This window comes from Narcine bancroftii, chromosome 4 (genome assembly GCF_036971445.1).
Source record: "Narcine bancroftii isolate sNarBan1 chromosome 4, sNarBan1.hap1, whole genome shotgun sequence".
Taxonomy (NCBI): domain Eukaryota; kingdom Metazoa; phylum Chordata; class Chondrichthyes; order Torpediniformes; family Narcinidae; genus Narcine; species Narcine bancroftii.
The window spans coordinates 315,791,079-315,810,815 of record NC_091472.1 but is presented as its reverse complement, the minus strand read 5'-3'; positions in this window follow the sequence as shown (position 1 = coordinate 315,810,815).

The window sequence follows — 19,737 nt, the reverse complement described above, 5'->3', positions numbered from 1 at the left end:
TCATTCCACACAGCTACCACTCTCTGAGTAAAGAAGTTCCCCCTCATGTTACCTCTAAACCTCTGCCCCTTAATTCTTAACTCATGTCCTCTTGTTTTAATCTTTCCTCCTCTTAACGGAAATAGTCTATCCACATCCACTCTGTCTATCCCTTTCATAATCTTAAATACTTCTATCAAATCCCCTCTCAACCTTCTACGCTCCAAAGAATAAAGACCCAATCTGTCCAATCTCTCCCCATACTCCAGATGCTTAAACCCAGGCAACATTCTGGTCAACCTTCTCTGCACTCTCTCCACTCTGTTTATATCCTTCCTATAATTAGGCGACCAGAACTGCACACAGAACTCCAAATTAGGCCGCACCAACGTCTTATACAATCTCAACATCACCTCCCAACTCCTATATTCCATGCAATGATTGATAAAGGCCAGCATACTAAAAGCCTTCTTCACCACCCTATTCACGTGAGTTTCTACTTCAGGGAACGATGTACCGTCACTCCTAAATCTTTCTGCTCTTCTGTATTCCTCAATGCTCTCCCATTTACCACATATGTCCTATTCTGATTCTTCTTACCAAAATGAAGCACCTCACACTTATCAGCATTAAATTCCATCTGCCATTTTTCAGCCCACTTTTCTAAGCAGCCCAAATCCCTCTGCAATCCTTGAAAACCTTCTTCATTATCCACTATTCCACCTATCTTAGTATCGTCTGCATATTTACTAATCCAATTCACCACCCCATCATCTAGATCATTAATGTATATAACGAACAACAATGGGCCCAATACAGATCCTTGAGGCACACCACTGGTCACCGGCCTCCAACCTGACAGACAATTATCCACTACCACTCTCTGGCCTCTCCCTTTCAGCCAATGTTCAATCCATTTGACTATCTCAAAATTTATACCTAAAGACTGCACCTTCCTAACTAACCTTCCATGTGGTACCTTATCGAAGGCCTTACTGAAGTCCATATAGACAACATCCACTGCGCTACCCTCATCCACATTCCTAGTCACCTCTTCAAAAAATTCAATCAGATTGGTCAAACATGACCTTCCTCCCACAAATCCATGTTGAGTGCTCCTGATCAGACCCTGTCTATCCAGATGTTTATAAGTACTATCTCTAAGAATTTTCTCCATTAATTTACCTACCACAGACGTCAAACTTACAGGCCGATAGTTGCCAGGCTTCCTCCTTGAACCCTTTTTAAATAACGGAACCACATGCGCAATGCGCCAATCCTCCGGCACTATCCCCATATCTAATGACATTTGAAAAATTACCGCCAGAGCCTCTGCTATTTCCTCCTTCACTTCTCTCAATGTCCTGGGGAAGATCCCGTCTGGTCCCGGAGACTTATCCACCTTTATATTCTTCAAAAGCCTTAAAACTACACCTTTTGTAATCTCTATATTCCCCATATTTACCCAATTTGCTTTTTTTAATCCCACATCTCCCAATATCCTTCTCCTTAGTGAATACCGAAGAAAAGAAACTGTTCAATATCTCCCCCATTTCTCTAGGTTCCACACACAGTTTTCCACTCTGATTTTCTAAGGGACCAATTTTGTCTCTAGCTTTCCTCTTACCATTGAGGAATCTGGTGGTGGAGGAGAAGAAGGGCAATCGTCTTCAGGCTCCTGTACCTCCTTCCCAATGGTAGCAGCGACAAGATGGGAGGAAAGATATAGAAGTTTTAGATAGGCTGCTGAGGAGATTTACTAGGATGTTGCCTGGATTGGAGAATGTGTCTTATGAAGCAAGGATGACAGAGCTGGGGCTTTTCTTTACAGAGCAATAAAGGACGAGAGGTGACTTGATAGGGTGAACAGCCATTAGAAAACACTAGAGGATGTGTGTACAAGGTGAGGGGAGGAAAGTTTAGGGGAGGCATCAGGGGTAAGTTATTTACACAGAGAGTGGTGGGTGCCTGGAATGCTTCGCCAGGGTTGGTGGTGGAGGCTGGAACATTGGGGACATTTAAAAGACTCTTAGACAGGCACATAGATGGAAGAAAAACAGAGGGTTATGGTTAGGGAGGGAAGGGTTAGATTGTTGTGGATTAGGTTTACATAATAAAAACATAAATGCTGGAGGGACTCAGCCGTTCTTGCAGCGTGGAGATATATTACCGACATTTCGGGCCTGAGCCCTTCTTCAAGGTGTGAGTAAAAAAAACAGGCAGACGTCTGAATTAAAAGGTTGGGGTGAAGGGAAGATAGGGCAGGGGAAGGAGCACAGACCCACAGACAAAAGGTGATCATTGGACACGGACAGGAGAGCAGGTGTGAATTGATTGGGAATAGCTCTGTGGATGCAGAGCTGAGGGAAAGTGTGACTTGAGAGGAGACTTAATAGAGGTCTACAAGATTCTGAGAGGCACAGATAAGGTGGACGGCCAGTGCCTGTTTCCCAGGATGGGATCAGCAAACATCAGGGGACTTATGTACAAAGTCAAGTTTTGGGGAGACATCAGGGGTAAGTTTTTTACACAGACAATTGTGGATGCCTGGAATGCCTTGCCAGGGATGGTGGTGGAGAGAGGAGGTATGGGAGCAAGTGGAGCATCTCCTGCAGTCACAGAGGTAAGTGCCAAGGGGGTGATGGGTGGGAAGGGAAGAACAGTTGAGGGAGCCATGGAGGGAGCGGTCCCTGCAGGAGGCGGAGAGAGAGGGTGGTGGTGGGGGCACATAGTAGGCTAACTTAGGTCAGGACAACATCTGTGCTGTAATGTTCTATGTTGTATACAAACTTCCCCTTTCATATCTCAGCTCCACCCACACAACCTCACTGGATGATTTCCCTGAGAATATCATCTCTCAGTATTGCTGTGATGTTCTCCTGCATCAAAGTTGCTGCAGCCCCAATTCTCTCACCTCCATCTCTCTCTCTCTCTCTCTCTCTCTCTCTCTCCTATACCATCTATCTATACCCTGAAACATTGGACTGCCTCTCCTTCCCCTCCCTCAGCCATATTTCTATTGTGGCCATGACATCCCTGTTCCGTGTCCCTAACAAGGACAAGTTCATCCTCTGCCTGTGAGAGTTCTTGCATTAAATGCAGGGAACAGTAGCCCCAGGTCCTCAACACTCTCCCACCATTTCCCTTGTCATTTATTGTAAATATTTCAGCACCGATCCCTGGGACATCCCTCAAAATGAACCCAATCTCCTCTCAATGCTTCAACATTCCAATTGCCATGAGCTCCCATCTTGTGTTGTAACCTTTTACATTGCACTTTACCAAATAGTTTGTAGAAATTTAAATATTTTGTATTTACTAGCGCCCCCCCTCCCCCCATCCACTTATCCGGCCTGCTTGTTACATCCTCAATGAACTCTCATAAAATTGGCATTTTTTTGCACAGCACGGTTGTTGTAGCGGTTAACGCAGTTGCCTTTACAGCGGGACTGGGGTTCAAATCCCACACTATCTGTAAGGAGTTCTCTCCGTGTCTGCATGCATGTTCCCCAGGGGCTCCGGTTTCCTCCCACCGTTCAAAACATACTGGGGGTTGTAGGTTAATTGGGTGTAAATTGGGCGGCATGGGCTCGTGGGCCGAAATGTCCTGTTACTAGCTTGCATGTTGACATTTAAATTTATTTTAAAAAATTTAAACCCTGCTCTCTCTGTTGTAAATACACAAAGGTAATGGAGGGACTCAACATGCCTCACTGCATCCAGAAGATGCAAAGATATATTCCCGATGTCTCAGGCCCGAGCCCTTCGGTAAGGTATGAGCTAAAAGCAGGCAGGTGCCTGAACTAAAAGGTGGAGGGAGGAAGGAAGATAGAGGATGTCTCTTGCCTGTTGGGCTGGTGCTTGTCCTCCTACCCCTTCTTCCCTCCTCCCCCCTCCCCCCCAGGCTTTTTAATCCGAGTCTCCACCTGGTTTGTGGGTTATATCTCTCTGTTTCCTATGGGCACTGCGGGGCCTGCTGAGTTCCTCCACCACTTTTGTGTATTACCTACAATCACAGCGTCTGCAGACTTCCTTACTCCAGTCTATTTGGCCCTTTCTGTTCAATTTCTAAATGTCCTACTATTACCTCTCTAGTAATGGATTCCAATATATTCACGATGCAGTGTAGCCATTGCTGCAATGTGGGCAATGGGCCACGTGCCCTCGCTCACCAACGTACTGGCTTGTGATAATGACTGAGAGAAACTCTTCAGCTTTACTGATTGAAGGATGATATCTTGCAGGAACTCCCTGATCTTTGAAAGACGAGGATTTTCTGTATAGCTGAGACCTTAATACACACGGTTATGAGGGGCTTTGATAAGGTAGTCAAAAACCTTTCTCCACAGTAGTTTATTGAATTGAATTATTTATTGTCATGGGTACAGCGAAAAGCTTTGTTATGCATGCTATCCAGCCAACTCAACCCATTCTTCAGTACATTGGGTAGTGCAAAATTGGACAAAAGAGAGCATTGGGTCCTTAACAGTGTGGAGGAACAGTGAGGTCTTGGGGTCCATGTACATAGACCCCTTACAGTTGCCGCATAGGTTGATAGGGTGGTTAAGTAAATGTATTATGTGGTGGTTTCATTAGTCAGGGAATTGAGTTCAAAAGTCATGTGTAATTTAAAATAAATTAAATTTAGACATACAGCACAGTATCAGGCCATTTGGCCCATGAGTCCATGCCACCCAATTACACCTCATTAACCTACACCCCTGGTATGCTTGAACGATGGGAGGAATCCAGAGCTCCGGGAGAAAACCCAGACTGACACGGGGAGAATGTGCAAACTCCTTACAGAAAGCGTGGGATTCGAACCCCAGCTCATTCCCGATCACTGGCAGGGCAGCCCTATAAAACCCTGGGGAGTATTGCTCTGAGTTCTGGTTGCCTCATTACAGATGTTTTGCAGAGGGTGCAGAGGAGATTACTCAGATGTTACCTTGAATGAAAAACATGTCGTATGAAGCCAGGTTGACAGAGCTCGCGCTTTTCTCTCTGGAACAACAAAGGATGAGGTGTGACATAGAGGTGGTTAAGATTATGAGAGGCTCAGACTGGGTGGACGGCCAGTACCTTTTCCTTTGGGTAAAAATAACAAATACCAGAGGACATCTGTTTAAGGTGAGTGGAGGGAAGTTCAGGGGAGATGTCAGGGGTTGTACGTTTTACACAGAGAATGGTGTGTACCTGGAAAGCATCACCGGGAGTGGTGGTGGAGGCTGGTACAGTAGGGACATTTAAAATATTCTTAGACAGGCACAAGGATGTAAGAAAAATCGAAGGTCATGGGTGTGAGGGAGGGAAAGATTCGATTGTTGTGGAGTATGTAGGTCAGCAGAACATTGTGGACTGAAGGGCCTGAACTGTGCTGTAATATTCTATGAACTGCCAAGGTATAGAAGGGAAGTGCTGGAAATGGATAGACATGATGGGGCAAAGGGCCTGTTTCCAATGTTGTGTGGCTCTATGACTAACCATGTCATCCTGAAGAGCCATTGGCTCCAACAACATGGTGGACCAGGTTAATTCCAGTGCCTTGGACCCTGGACTGGCATAGGAAGTCTCGCCTCCTGTGTGAGGATGGGATGAGTCTGGCCTCGCTCACGACAGCCTGACTCTAGTATGTCACCAGCGTCCTCTCCATTGGTCCAACACCCACACGTGACTCACCCTCCAGTGTCCACTATGCACCCTTGACATAGCAATTCCATCCCCAACATCAATGGTATAGTTCAACCTCCATCTGCATGAATGGTGAGCAAAGCCTTGGACATTGAGATAGATCTTGAGATGGAGAGGCAGAGAGGGTATTCCAGAACTTTGGACAAAAAGCCAGTGGTTTGATCAGCGGGGTGGGGGGGGGGGGTGGGAGGTAACGGAGATTGGAACATACTGGGGGCTGGAAGTGGAAGATCATCTTGGGGTGACAGCGTGGTTCGAGGAGATTCCAGGAAGAAGAAATGCTTCTTTTTTGCTCCAAGACGAGCATGTCTGAGCTTGGGTTGGGCTCAATTTCCCTTCCTGTAGTTGCTTGTAACCTTGAGTCATGACACGATGTCCACACTTCCCTACGGTAAAGAGGTCTGGTATAATTTTTCCACATTGCAGTCTTCAGCAGGCCAGCCACTTGCACTGTAGCTACATAGTTCAAAAATCCCCCTGAAGAAAACATCTACCCTCTTAGAATGAAGATCTTTCTTCATTCTAAACTCCAGGGCTCATTGATCCAGATGACTCCTTGCGTTGGCCAATATTCAATTCTTTAAAATTACCCAGTGTATCGGCATTCTAACTTTTATTTGGAATATTTTATTTGTATTTTCACACAAGCTTGTACAGCTGTATGCAGTGTCCTGCCAACGAAGGCCATTCACATTCAAAATTACATAGATTCATTTTCTTTATGACTATATATACAAGCCCATGTTTCTACTAGCCCCCCTCCTCCACACATAAAACAAGATGACTCACTCAAACTTTGACCATCAACAACAAAACTTTAACACCAGGAATATAAATAACAAAGGGCAGAGATTGTCGCAGCTCAGTGGGCAGCCTCCGGGCCAGTATTCATTCCTGACTTTCCTTGATTGGGATCAGCGCAGGGGAGAGAAAGCCGCAGCAGGGAATGGGGAAACCAATCACTGCCCTGCGCCTATGTAGCGGATGTATGGCTGCCAGGTTGTGAAAGGGACTGTATTTGTTTCTCAGGTTATGTTATGTTATTTTCTCCAGCTTTGCAGTTCCTTGTTCCATTGTTCGATACTAAGACTAGAGATGGACTTCCAAGTCGTCGCAATGCACTTCCTGGTCACTGCCAATGGGATGAACACAAATTGGATTTGAAATTTGGGCTTCTTCATTGTAAACCTTGTGTCCATTATGTTTCCCAACAGGAACAACCCTGGGTCCACGGCAGGGATGCCCACTATCACCTTTATTGTTTGCGTTAGCTATAGAACCACTAGCAGAATTGATAAGAATAGATAATAATATAAAAGGAATAAAAATAAATGACAAGGAATATAAAATCAGTCTATTTGCGGATGATGTTATAGTGTACTTAACAGAACCAGAACTATCAATAAAAGAATTATATAAGAAATTGAAGGAATATGGAGAAGTGTCGGGTTACAAGATAAATGTAAATAAAAGTGAAGCAATGCCTATGAATAATGCGGATTTCTCAAAATTTAAGAAGGAATCTCCATTTAGATGGCAAATGCAGGCAATAAGATACCTAGGTGTACAAATAAACAAAAATCTCGGCCAACTATATAAACTCAATTATAATCCACTAATGAAAAAATTACAGGACGATTTAGAGCATTGGAAAGATTTGCCACTAACACTAATAGGAAGGATAAACTGTATTAAAATGAACATTTTTCCAAGGATATTATACTTATTCCAGGCATTGCCAATACAACTGACAGAAAAATTCTTCAAGGAGTTGAAGAAAATAATAAGGAAATTTTTATGGAAAGGGGGGAAACCGAGGATAGCACTAGATAAATTAACAGAATGGTATAAACAAGGAGGCTTACAACTGCCAAACTTTAAAAATTATTATAGAGCCGCACAATTAAGATACCTATCAGATTTTTATCAAACAAGGGAAAAACCAGACTGGACGAGATTAGAATTAGATAAAATAGAGGAAAAGATACCTGAACACATATTATATAAATGGGATGAAAAATTGGTACAACATAGAAGTTCTCCAGTATTACATCATCTCCTCAATATTTGGAAGAAGATTCATGTAGAAAGAAATAAAACAAATTATCAATTACCAAAACTAATATTGACGCAAAACAAGTTACTCCCTTTTACAATAGATAGCCTTTCCTTTAGAGAATGGGAAAAAAAAGGGATTAAAAGAATAGAAAATTGTTTTTCAGGAAATAGATTCTTATCCTTTGAACAAATGAAAGATAAGTACAATATAACTCAAGATACAGCGCTGGCATATTACCAATTGAGATCCTACTTGAAGGATAAATTAGGAAGCAGTTTGAGTTTGCCAGAGGCAAGGAACCTTGAATATGTGATTACAGATACAATGATAATCAAAAGATTTATAACAAATATGTATATTAAACTGCAAGAAAAGGAGAATGAGGAAACAAATGGTAAAACTAAACAAAAATGGGAACAAGATTTAAATATAAAGATAAAAAAGGAAACATGGGAAAAATTATGTTCTGGAACGATGAGAAATACAATAAATACGAGGCTATGTATGATACAATATAACTGGATACACAGACTATACATTACACCTCAAAAGTTAAATAAATGGGACCCAAAGTATCTGATAGATGTTTTCGATGTAAAAAAGAAATGGGAACAACAATTCATGCAATCTGGACATGTGAGAAAGTAGAAAAATTTTGGGAAGATCTCAATCAGATTTTAAATAAAATAACAGAAAACAATATACCAAAGAATCCAGAGATCTTTCTCCTAAGTAACATAAAAAACAAAGAATTTGGAATTGATTTGGAGGATGCACAAAAAAGATTTGTTAAGATAGCTCTAGCCGTACCAAAAAAATGTATTATGTCAACCTGGAAATTGGAAGATAATTTGAAAATACAACAATGGTATGTAGAAATGAATAAATGTATTCCATTAGAAAAAATAACATATAGTTTAAGAAATAATATTGAAATATTTGAACAAATATGGGAGCCTTACATTAAATACAATAGCGAAAACCTACCGGGGACAATCATTACCTAAGTTGATGGAAGGAGAAGGAAAGAAAAGAATGGACTCAGTAGAATTTCTGGTGTATTTTTGTTGAGTGACAACATTGTCTGACTGGTTTAATGTATCCTAGATTGTATACCTTAAATGGATGGGAGGGGGGGGTGGGGGGGGGGGTGGGTTGGGAGGAGGGAGGGGGGGGGGAGAGAAAATGTCACTGTATATGTGTGAAAAGGAAAAAGTGTGTATCATGGCTAATGTGACTTATGGTGTGAAAAATAAAAAATTAAAAAAAAAGGAACAACCCTGGGTCCTGCAGGAATCGTTTACCTAAGATCTTCTCTCGGACTTGGCCTAGTTCTTCCCAAAGGGCCTCACCTTGACACATGACCAGGTTGCGTGCACGAACAGGTGAGGATCTTGTAGGCTCTTTCCCCCAACTCATAATACTTTTGCCTCGACCTCATAAGGGTCTTCTCCATACTATATGTCTGAAGAGTGTTGTATTCCAATTTCTTGTGTGATCCTCACTTAGTCCACCATTTAGTGCCAGCGGGATATTTATAAACTGTCGTACTTTCTCTTTTTCTGTAATAAATCCCCCCACCCAGCAACATGACTTTCAGGGTAGTGGGAAGACATAGAACACAATCATAGCCCTTCTGCTTTGCCGATTGCTTAACCGGTTCAAAGTCTTTCTGTTTCTTGGTCAGAGCTGCACTAATATCTGGATAAAAGAACACTTTCAACCCTCTGATTTCTGAAAATCCTTCTCTAATTGGGTAATGTCCTTTTCCAATTCCTCCATCTCCCTTGACCCAATTATCTGGCCCCACAAGTACGCCTTAAGGGTGTCTCACAGAAGGAATTTATCTGTAGTAGAGGGGCAGTTGGCCTCACAAAACAGGGCTATTTCAGCTCTTATGAAACTACAAAACTCAATGTTAAGATGCCTCTTGTATACTGTGTTCTGCTTATCTGGCATTTCTATAGTTAAAACCGGGGTGGGGGGGGGTGGAATGGTCCAAAAGAAGCCTTGCCCCGTACTCAGCTTCCATGCTCCTACTCTCTATATGGGCTGAAGCCAGAAAAGTCTATTCTAGAGTAGGAGTCATGTTGCTTTGAGTAAAACGAGTAATCCCTCTCTCCTGGATGCTTTTTCCGCTACGCATCTATCAAATTCAGCTCCCTTATGCAGTCAAAGGTGGCTTTCACCGCTCTAGTCCCAGTTATTTGTTTTATGGATTTATCCAGCACCAGATCCAGACATAGATTAAAGTTGCCACCCCCCCCCCCACCCATTAGAATATTTTCATTTGCCACTGCCAATCGTAGGGAAATGTCCTGTATAAACTGTTCATCATCACAATTGGGGGCGGAGACATTCACTGGGGTCCAGGACTCTGAATATATCTGACAGTTCACCATAACGAATCTTCCCATTTTGTCTGTAATCACCCTCTGCATCTGCACTGGAACACTCTTCCCCACCAGAATTGTAATCCCTTGCCTTTGAGCCGAACGAGGAGGTTATGACCTGACCCACCCATCCCCTTTTCTTTTTTTAGTTTCTGATGCTCCCGCTCAGTTAAATGGGTCTCTGGGAGGAAGGCCAGATCTGTCCTCACCTTTTTAATGTGTGCCAAGACCCTTTTACATTTCACTGTTCCATTTAAGCCATTAACATTGAAAGTAGCATAATTTACACTTCTAGTCATCACACCAAAGCTCCCTCCCTAAATGTTTTCCTTCCATCTCCACCATCACCCCCCACAGACCCAATCTCTTACCATCTGCCTGTTACTCCATCTGTCCAAGCCGCGACAAGCCCTGGGGGAAAAAGACACCACAAACCCATTCTCCCATCATACCACAGCATACATCCCCACTCACAACCATACCCCTCCAAATAATAAAAGGGAGACATCACACATGAGTCTCAACCCTTCTCCGCTCACACCTATGGTGGTCAATCTCCTGCTCTCACTGCCATTACCCCTTATCTTGCAGTCACCATGATTCTCCATTCTCACCCTCAGCCCCCTCCACCCATCCAGTCCCAGAACCCTCCCCTGACCCTTACATATAACATCTTTTATCATCGTTTTTTTGAAATCAGAAAACAGCCAAAAGCCCGTTCTTTATGTAACACAGAAATCCAAGTCCTCCCTGTCTATCAGTTTAATAATTTTGAAGTCTTCTTGTCCCTTTCATTCTTTTCCACTTGGTCCACCATTTAGTGCCGGCGGGATATTTATAAACTGACGCGCTTTCTCTTTTTCTGTAATAAATCCCCCCACCCAGCAACATGACTTTCAGGGTAGTGGGAAGACATAGAACACAATCATAGCCCTTCTGCTTTGCCGATTGCTTAACCGGTTCAAAGTCTTTCTGTTTCTTGGTCAGAGCTGCACTAATATCTGGATAAAAGAACACTTTCAACCCTCTGTATCCAAGGGAGCTCCCCTCTGAATCGCCCCTTTTGCTGCTGCCCCAAATATTTTTTCAGCATCTTGAAAATATTGTAACTTTATAAGGATCGACCGGGGTCTTTGTCCCATTTCTGGTTTCGGGACTGGGGCTCTAAAGGCTCTTTCTATTTTAATGGGGGTTCCCAGCACCTCCTTTTCTCATGCTTCAGAAACTCTGTAAGATTTCCCCCCCCCCCCCCCCCCCCGGATGCTTCTTTCAATCCCACTATTTCAATGTTGCAGTGTTTTGTGAAATTCTCCAAGTCCATTTTCTCCCAAACCTCATCTCTTTCTTTGAGGATACCTTTAATTCCTTCTCCATCGTGACAATTCTATCCTCCCCTGCCCCCACTCTCTCCTCCACTTCTGTCACCGGGGCCCCTCCATCCTGGCTAATTTCTCTGACTGTCTCTGGTCATTCTGTCCTTTACTTTCTCCAACCTATTTTCCATTTGGGTCAGAGTCTGTAAAATGTCTCTTAAGGAGAGCTCCTGGCCCTGCCCCTCCCTTTTCTGTAGCAGCCAGGCCTTGCAGCTTCTCCTGGCCTCATGGCTGGGCCCCTCACACACCCGACCACCATCATTGCAGCCATCACATACACCCCACCGACCCTTGTCTCCAACTCGATGACCCTCACGATCGCTGTCCCTGTCGACCTCCTCAGCATTCTCGTCGGAGCTCGCAATTCCCAAGCTCACGCTGGCTCCACTCGAGCCCACTGTTCCCTGACTCGACACACTGCCAGTGGACCCCGAACATCAGGGAGACCACTGCTTGGCATGCAAACCCGGGAGCTGCGAGGGAGAGGCAGCTGTCCTCCATCGCTCCCGCTCACCCGCTCACTCACTCCAAGGCTTTGATTGGCCTTACTGCCGCTCGGGGTCATTCCTCCATTCCGGCCACTGCCTGCCTGCGGAGCTCCCATTGTTGCTGAGGTCGGTGGAGGTGGGGGGGGGGGGGGGGGAGTTGTGTGGTCTTCAGTGGCCCTCGGGTCGGCACCACCATTACTCCCGACATGAGGCTCCTCCACTTGGCTCAGATCCCCATCAGGCTGCCCAGATCCTTGTTGTAATTTTTTTTTTGTTGTTTGGAGCTTCATTGTCCTCTTCTTGTGTTCAGGCAGGGTTTTTAATGCACTTTTCTGTTCTAGGTCTGGGAGCTCCCTGGATCTACAGCCTCCTAGACTCTCACCATCACATGACCTCACCGGCATGCTAACTTGAAAGACAACACTATTCATCCACAGTGTCTGTAGATTTTCGTGTTTCACTACCATCTCTCTGAACACCATCATTCAGTCAAACTCAATTTAAATGGAGCATCATTTTCCTCAACTCCTATTGAAGTGGGTAAAGATGAAGAAAGCACACTAACTAATGCCTATGGTCTCTAGGAAGTCCGAGAGGATTCTGCATGTCATCAACCAAACTTTGACAGGTGCCCTGTGGGAAGAGCACTGACTGGTTTCATCCCAGCCTGGTTTGAAAACTTGAGTGCTCCAGGAACGCAGAGGGTGCCAAACATAGTCAGGCCCATCATGGGCTCTGACCTCCATCCACTGCCGATGTCTACATGAGGTGTTGCCTAAAGGAGGCAGCCAATGTTATAAAGTTCACAACCTCTTCTCACTGCTCCCTTCGGGCAGAAGGTGCAGAAGCCTGAAGACCAGTACCTCCAGGTCCAAGAACAGTTTCTTTCCAACAGATGTCAGGCTCTTGAACCTCTTTGTACTACCCAACCCTGACCACGGACGGCTTCCGAACCATCAAAAGATCTGTTTGGACGAGTTTTTTCCTGACGCTAATTACTGCTGTAAATATTCATATTTCTTTTAATATTTATTGCTACTTCTTGTCTTGCTTTTGCGGTAATTTAAATGTATTTAATTGTGGTTGGTGTATCTGACGTATCTGTGTGGCTGCAGGACATCAGAATTTTAGTGCTGTACATTGTGTGTATATCATATACTGAGTAGACGTGGCACTGACATTAACCTGGAGGAACATAATGCTGCAAGAACTCAGCGTGAGGTAGCATCCATGGAAGCCAAAAGGCAGCCAACGATTTCGGCCGAAACCCTCCATCATAAATGTAAGGTTAACGTTAGGAATTGACATCCATGAGAAACTGACACTGAGGAGAAAGACTTCAGACAGCAACGATGTATAGAGTCTATAGACAGTCAGGTGAATTGTCCCAAATAATCCATAAATTGTCTTTTGAATTATTTCCAGTTATATACGGTAAATGGTCGGGCACTGAGGAGTGCGGTAGAACAGAGATCTGGCAATACAGGTACATAATTCCCTGAAAGTGGCATCACAGGTGGACAGGGTTGTAAAGAGAGCTTTTTGGCATCTTGGCCTCCATAAATCAAAGTATTGAGTCCAGCAGTTGGGATGTTATGGTAAAGTTGTACAAGACATTGGTGAGGCCAAATTTGGAGGATTGTGTGCAGTTTTGATCACCGAACTACAGAAAGGATTTCAATAAGATAGAAAAAGTGCAGAGAAGATTTACTAGGATGTTGCCTGGACTTCAGGAACTCAGTTACAGGGAAAGGTTAAACAGGTTAGGACTTTATTCCCTGGAGCGTAGAAAAATGAGGGGAGATTTGATTTTTTTTTTCACTGAAGGTAGGTGAGATACAAACCAGAGGACATGGGTTAAGAGTGAAAGGGGAGAAGTTTTTGGGGGGGGGGTGCATTATAATATCTTCACACAGAGTGTGGTGGGAGTGTGGAATGAGGTGCCAGATGAGGTGGTGAATGTGGGTTCAATTTTAATTTAAAGAAAAAATTTGACAGGTACATGGATGGGAGGGGTATGGAGGGATATGGACTGGGTGCAGGTCAGTGGGACCAGGCCAAATAATACTTTGGCCTGTTTTCTGCTTTGTAATGTTTTATGGTTCTAAAGGTACACAATATACAATAAATAGGAGGAGATTGCGAGGTGAGGAGATCCTGGCAGAGAGGGGCAGTTTCTCAAAGCACATAGAGTGATCTCAACCACCTGAGGCATCGAGAACAGAAGCAGAGAGGTGAACTTTAGACTTGGAACCAAAGAGAGGCCTGGTTACTGGTGAATACGTGTACAGTCCTGGTCACCAGGTTACACAAGAGATGTCCATGAGGACATTGCCTGGACTGTACATTCTGGATGTGAGTAGAGATTGGATAAGTAACTCCTGAAGAAGATTCCGGTCCAGAATGTCGACTGCCTTTTACTTCATGTGGATGCTCTGTGACCTGCTGAGTTTCTCCAGTCTGTTTGTATAATGCAGACTGGATAAGCTGTGGTCATATCCTCCTGAGAGGGGCCAAGAGAGACTAAATAGATGGGCCTACTGGCCTCAGCTGGAGGCCAAGAAGAGCTAAGGGTGGTGATTGGAGTAATTGGTGGTGTGGGGAAATGGTTTGAAGGGAAAGGCAAAAATATGCTTCCAGCTGGAAGGTGATTGGGGGGGGGGGGGGGGCGAGGGCAGGTTACCACTGGCTGACTGAGAATGGGAGCAGAAATCCCACCCCACAGGGAAATCATTCTTGGATGTGTCCTTGAGGAGCAGTGACCCATAAGGGCTATGAACCCAGCGCTGGATGGTGGGAAAGGATGCAGATCTCTTCCAAGGGCATGGAGATGAAGGGGTCCCTTTGCTCTGAGTATTTCCAATGAATCTACCATCAGAGATGTTGATAGAGTAGATGGCCAGGATCATATTTCTGGGGTAAAGGTGTCTCACACATCATGTTTAAGAGGGGGCAACAATAGCCATTACCAGAGGACATCTGTTGAAGGTGAGGGGAGGAAAGTTTAGAAGAGACGCCAAGGGTAAGTTTCTTCTACACACAGAGTGGTGGGTGTTTGAAATACTTTGCCGTGGGTGGTGCTCAAGGCTGGTATAATAGGGACAGTTATAAAGCTCTTCGATGGGCATGGGGAGGGTTGAGGGTGTGAGGTAGGCAGGAGTTAGATTGACTCCATCCCTCCCTGTCTGACAGTGACCAATCCCGTGGTCCCTCTGCCGGTGCTGACCAGCTCTCTTCTTGGCACTGACCACTTCCCCATTGCAGACAGCAGAGTTTCAGTTGAACGGGTATCGTGTTCGGCACCGAGCTGTGGGCTGAAAGGTCCACTCCTGTCCAGTACTCTTCTGCACTCTTGACCCTTCACCTTCTCTGGAGACAGTGTCCATCCTTCTTGCGCCCCTCTCCTTCCATTGTCTGCACATTGGATATGTTGAACATGTTCCTGGTGATCTTTCCTGCCTCGCCTCCTTCCCAGGATGTGAAGTCCAGGATTTGTCAAGGGATACTTGAGTGCTTTATGCAATTGGTCTCTCATCAATAACCCCGGGGGCACCCACTAATTGAACGACCCCACTTGACACGCATCTCTCTTCCTTCATTCGTCTTTGAGCAAGAGGTGAGAAGCCAATGGGCATGTCACCTTCCACCAATAGGAATATGCCTCTGCTCTCCCCCACCAGTGGTCAGCCCATGTTTCAATGGTTCTGTGGAAGTAGGAACACACCAAGGAATGGACTTTGATAGTCACACAGTCATGGAGCACCAAAATGGGCCCTTTGGCCCATCACCTCCATGTTGGCCAAGTTGTCCCATTTGGCTGCTTATCCCTTTAAAACTTTCCTACTCATCCAAATGTTTTTTTTAAAGGGTGGCATGGTTAGCGCAAAGCTGTTAAACCACCAGTGACTGGGGTTCGAATCCACCGCTATTTGGAAAGGGTTTTCATGTTCTCCCGTATTTGCGTGGGTTTCCTCCGGGTGCTCCGGTTTCCTTCAAAAATGTACTGGGGGTTATAGGTCAAATGGGCTGCACGGGCTTGTGCGTCAAAAGGGCCTGTATGTCTAAATTAAATGAAATGTGGTCATTATCCCCACCTCTACCACTCCCTCTGGCAGCTCATTCCGCACTCCCTCTGTTTGAAGATGTCCCACAGGCCTCCCCCTTTAAATGTTTCCCCTAACCTGGGAAAAAGACTGTGACCATTCGTTCTATCTGTGCCCCCTCATGATTTTCTATACCTCCTCTGCCCCAGGGAAAGAATCCCAACTTCTCATGTTAACTTGTCCTCCAGTCCCGGTAACATCCATGTCAATCTTTCTTGCAGCCCTTCCAGCTTAATTCCATCTTTCCTAAGCTGAGAGACCAGAACTGTGCAGAATGCTCCATATGTGACCTCATTAACATCTTGTGCAGCTGAACATGAGGAGATGGTCTTTCCAACTAATAGTGCAGGGATAAAAGGGAAATGGTATTTTGGGTTTGGAGGTGCAGAGGTTCACCAGGCTGCGGGTGGCTTGAGGTCTAAGGGCTCACACCAGGCTACTGGTGACTTGAGGTTAAAAGGCTCACACCAGGCTCCGGGTGGCTTGAGGTCAAAGGGCTCACACCAGGCTGCGGGCGACTTAAGGTCAAAGGGCTCACACCAGGCTGTGGGTGGCTTGAGGTCAAAGGGCTCACACTAGGCTGCAGGTGGCTTGAGATCAAAGGGCTCACACCAGGCTGCAGGCGGCTTGAGGTTAAAGGGCTCACACCAGGCTGCGGGTGGCTTGAAGTCAAAGGGCTCACACCAGGCTGCGGGCGGCTTGAGGTCAAAGGGCTCACACCAGGCTGCAGGTGGCTTGAAGTCAAAGGACTCACACCAGGCTGCGGGTGGCTTGAAGTGAAAGGGCTCACGCCAGGCTGCGGGCGGCTTGAGGTCAAAGGGCTCACACCAGGCTGCGGGTGGCTTGAGGTCAAAGGGCTCACACCAGGCTGCGGGTAGCTTGAGGTCAAAGGGCTCACACCAGGCTGCATGCGGCTTGAGGTCAAAGGGCTCACACCAGGCTGCGGGCGACTGGCTCATGAGAACCAGATGTCAGAAGTGGGATACTAGAGGACACTGAAGACAAGAAGGGCCTCGGGTGCTGAAGGTTTCCTCATTGTATCAGAGGTTTGGATCAGGACTTGGGATTAAATTTTAAGAAATTTAGACATACAGCATGGTAACAGGCCATTTCGGCCCACGACCCCGTGCCATTCAGTTAACCTGCAACCCCCGGTATGTTTCGAATGGTGGGAGGAAACTGGAGCTCCCGGGGAAAACCCGCATAGACACGAGGTTGCCGATGGTGTGAAGTGAACTGGTACTCGTGCAGCTGCAGAGGCTGCGGGAGCACTGGAGGCGAATCCACCAGCTAACGCTTGTTTGCTTCCCTTTCTCTGACTGTAAGGGGTGTCAGGCAATGCTAATGGTGAATCTTTGTCTGCCTTACGACAGGCTAAACAGTTTTGTGTAATATTACATTTCTGTTTTATTACATTACAATAAATAGTATTTGCTCCGATTCCAGAAATGAAGTGGATTAACTTATGAGATGTTGAATAGTCTGGGATTAAACTCACTGGAGTTTTGGATGAGGGAGATCTTCTAGAGATGGATTGAATTATGAAAGAGGTAAGATAGAATCAGCTAGGGGGTCAAAGGCTTGGGGTAGATTTAAGACGTAGGAGAAATTGCATCTCCCAGAGAGTAGTGAATTGGGGGAATTCTCTTCCCAAAAGAGACTTCCTCACTGAATGCATTTAAGGGCTCACATAAAGATCTTTTGAATGAGAGGGGAATTGTGTTGGAGAACAGACAGGTGAGTGGAGCTGAGTTAATGGCTACATCAGCCATACAACTATATAACAGCATGGAAACAGGCCATCTCGGCCCCTCTAGTCCGTACCGATTTAAGTGATCTCCACTAGTTCCATCTACCCGCTCCCTGCCCATAACCCTCCAATCCCCTCACATCCATGTACTCATCCAACCTTCTCTTAAATGACAAAATTGACCCTGCCGCAACCACCTCTTCCAGGTCATTCCACTCAGCCACCACTGTTTGAGTGAAGAAATTCCCTCTCATGTTACTTCTAAACCTTTTCCCCCTAACCCTTAACTTATAACCCCTTGTTCCAATCTCTCCTACCCTCAAGGGGAAGAGCCTATTCACATTCTACTCTATCTATCCCCTTCATAATCTTAAATACCTCTATCAAATCCCCCCTCAACCTTCTACGCTCCAATGAATAAAGACCCAGTCTACTCAATCTTTCTCTGTATTCTAGATACTGCAATCCAGGCAACATTTTAGTAAATCTTCTCTGTACCCTCTCTACCTTATTGATATCCTTCATATAATTTGGAGACCAAAACTGCACACAATATTCCAAACTTGGCCTCACCAATGCCTTGAACAGTCTCAATATCACCTCCCAGCTCCTATATTCTGTGCTTTGATTTATGAAGGCCAGCATACCAAAAGCCTTCTTCACTGCCCTATCCACATGAGAATCCACTTTCAAAGAACGATGAACGGTTATTCCTAGATCTCTGTTCCTCCGCATTCCTCAGTGCCCTCCCCTTCCTTGCATATGGCCGACTCCTGCTTCTGTTTCTTCTGTGGAAAGGTTAAACTATGAAGATTGGCTGTGGGCTGTATCCCCTTGAATGTTGAAGATTGGGGGTGGGGTGAATGTAATCAAGGTGGTGAGATAGTTCAAGGCAGTGCGTTGGCCAAGGTGATTGGATGAAGTCACACCTAAGTCCACTCAGGAAGCACCTCTTGTTACAAAGTGGACTGAACATCTCCACCTGGCCAGGTCGAGGGCCAGACAAACATTTCTGCAAGTTGATATGATGCATCCAGAACCTGGCAAAGGTTCTGATCCAGGATCATGGAAAAAAAGCAGGGTTGGGGACCAAGGGGAGTACTTTGAAGGGTAGTGGGGTTTGATGCCACGAAGAGCTGAGTTTCTTGGAATGAGGATGAGGGGTTTGTTGCACAAGGACACGGCTTGGACTCTTGATTTAGAGGTGACCACATTGAGGTGTACACGGTTCTCAGAAGCCATGATGGGAGATGGATCCCCCCTAATGAGGGTCTAAGCCAGTGATTCGCAATGTTTTTCTTTCCACTCACATTTCACTTTAAGTAAACCCTAAGTTATCGGTGCTCTGTAAGGGACTGCTTACGTGAGTGGGAAGGGAAGGTTGAGAATCACTGCTCTAGACCCAATTGTTACTGAAATCTTTTGCTTGAGAAAAATGGTCATTGGCCCATTTCCTTTGGAGTTGTGAAGCCCTGCACATGACGAGTCAATGAGGGACGATTAAAACAGTGGTTTTCAAACCTTTTTCTTTTCACCTTAAGCAATCCCTTACTAATCACAGAGCACCGATGGCATAGGGATTACTTAAGGTGGAATATAAGTTTAGGGGGCAGTTTGAAAACCACTGATTTAGAATAACAAATTCTAATTCAGGAGATTTGGTGTGGGGGGGGGGGGTCATATATGGAATAACAGATACCTATGTGTGAGATACAGGCTGGGATCTAAATGATTGGGGTTTATTTATAGGGATACCAAACCTACTACAATAACTCTGGGGTTGGAAGGGTACAGTGATGAAGTTTATATAAGGAATCACGGATGCACGGTATGAAGTTACAGTCTGGAAACTAATCAATGAGTTCAGGGATTTATATATAGAATCACAGACACCTGAGAGC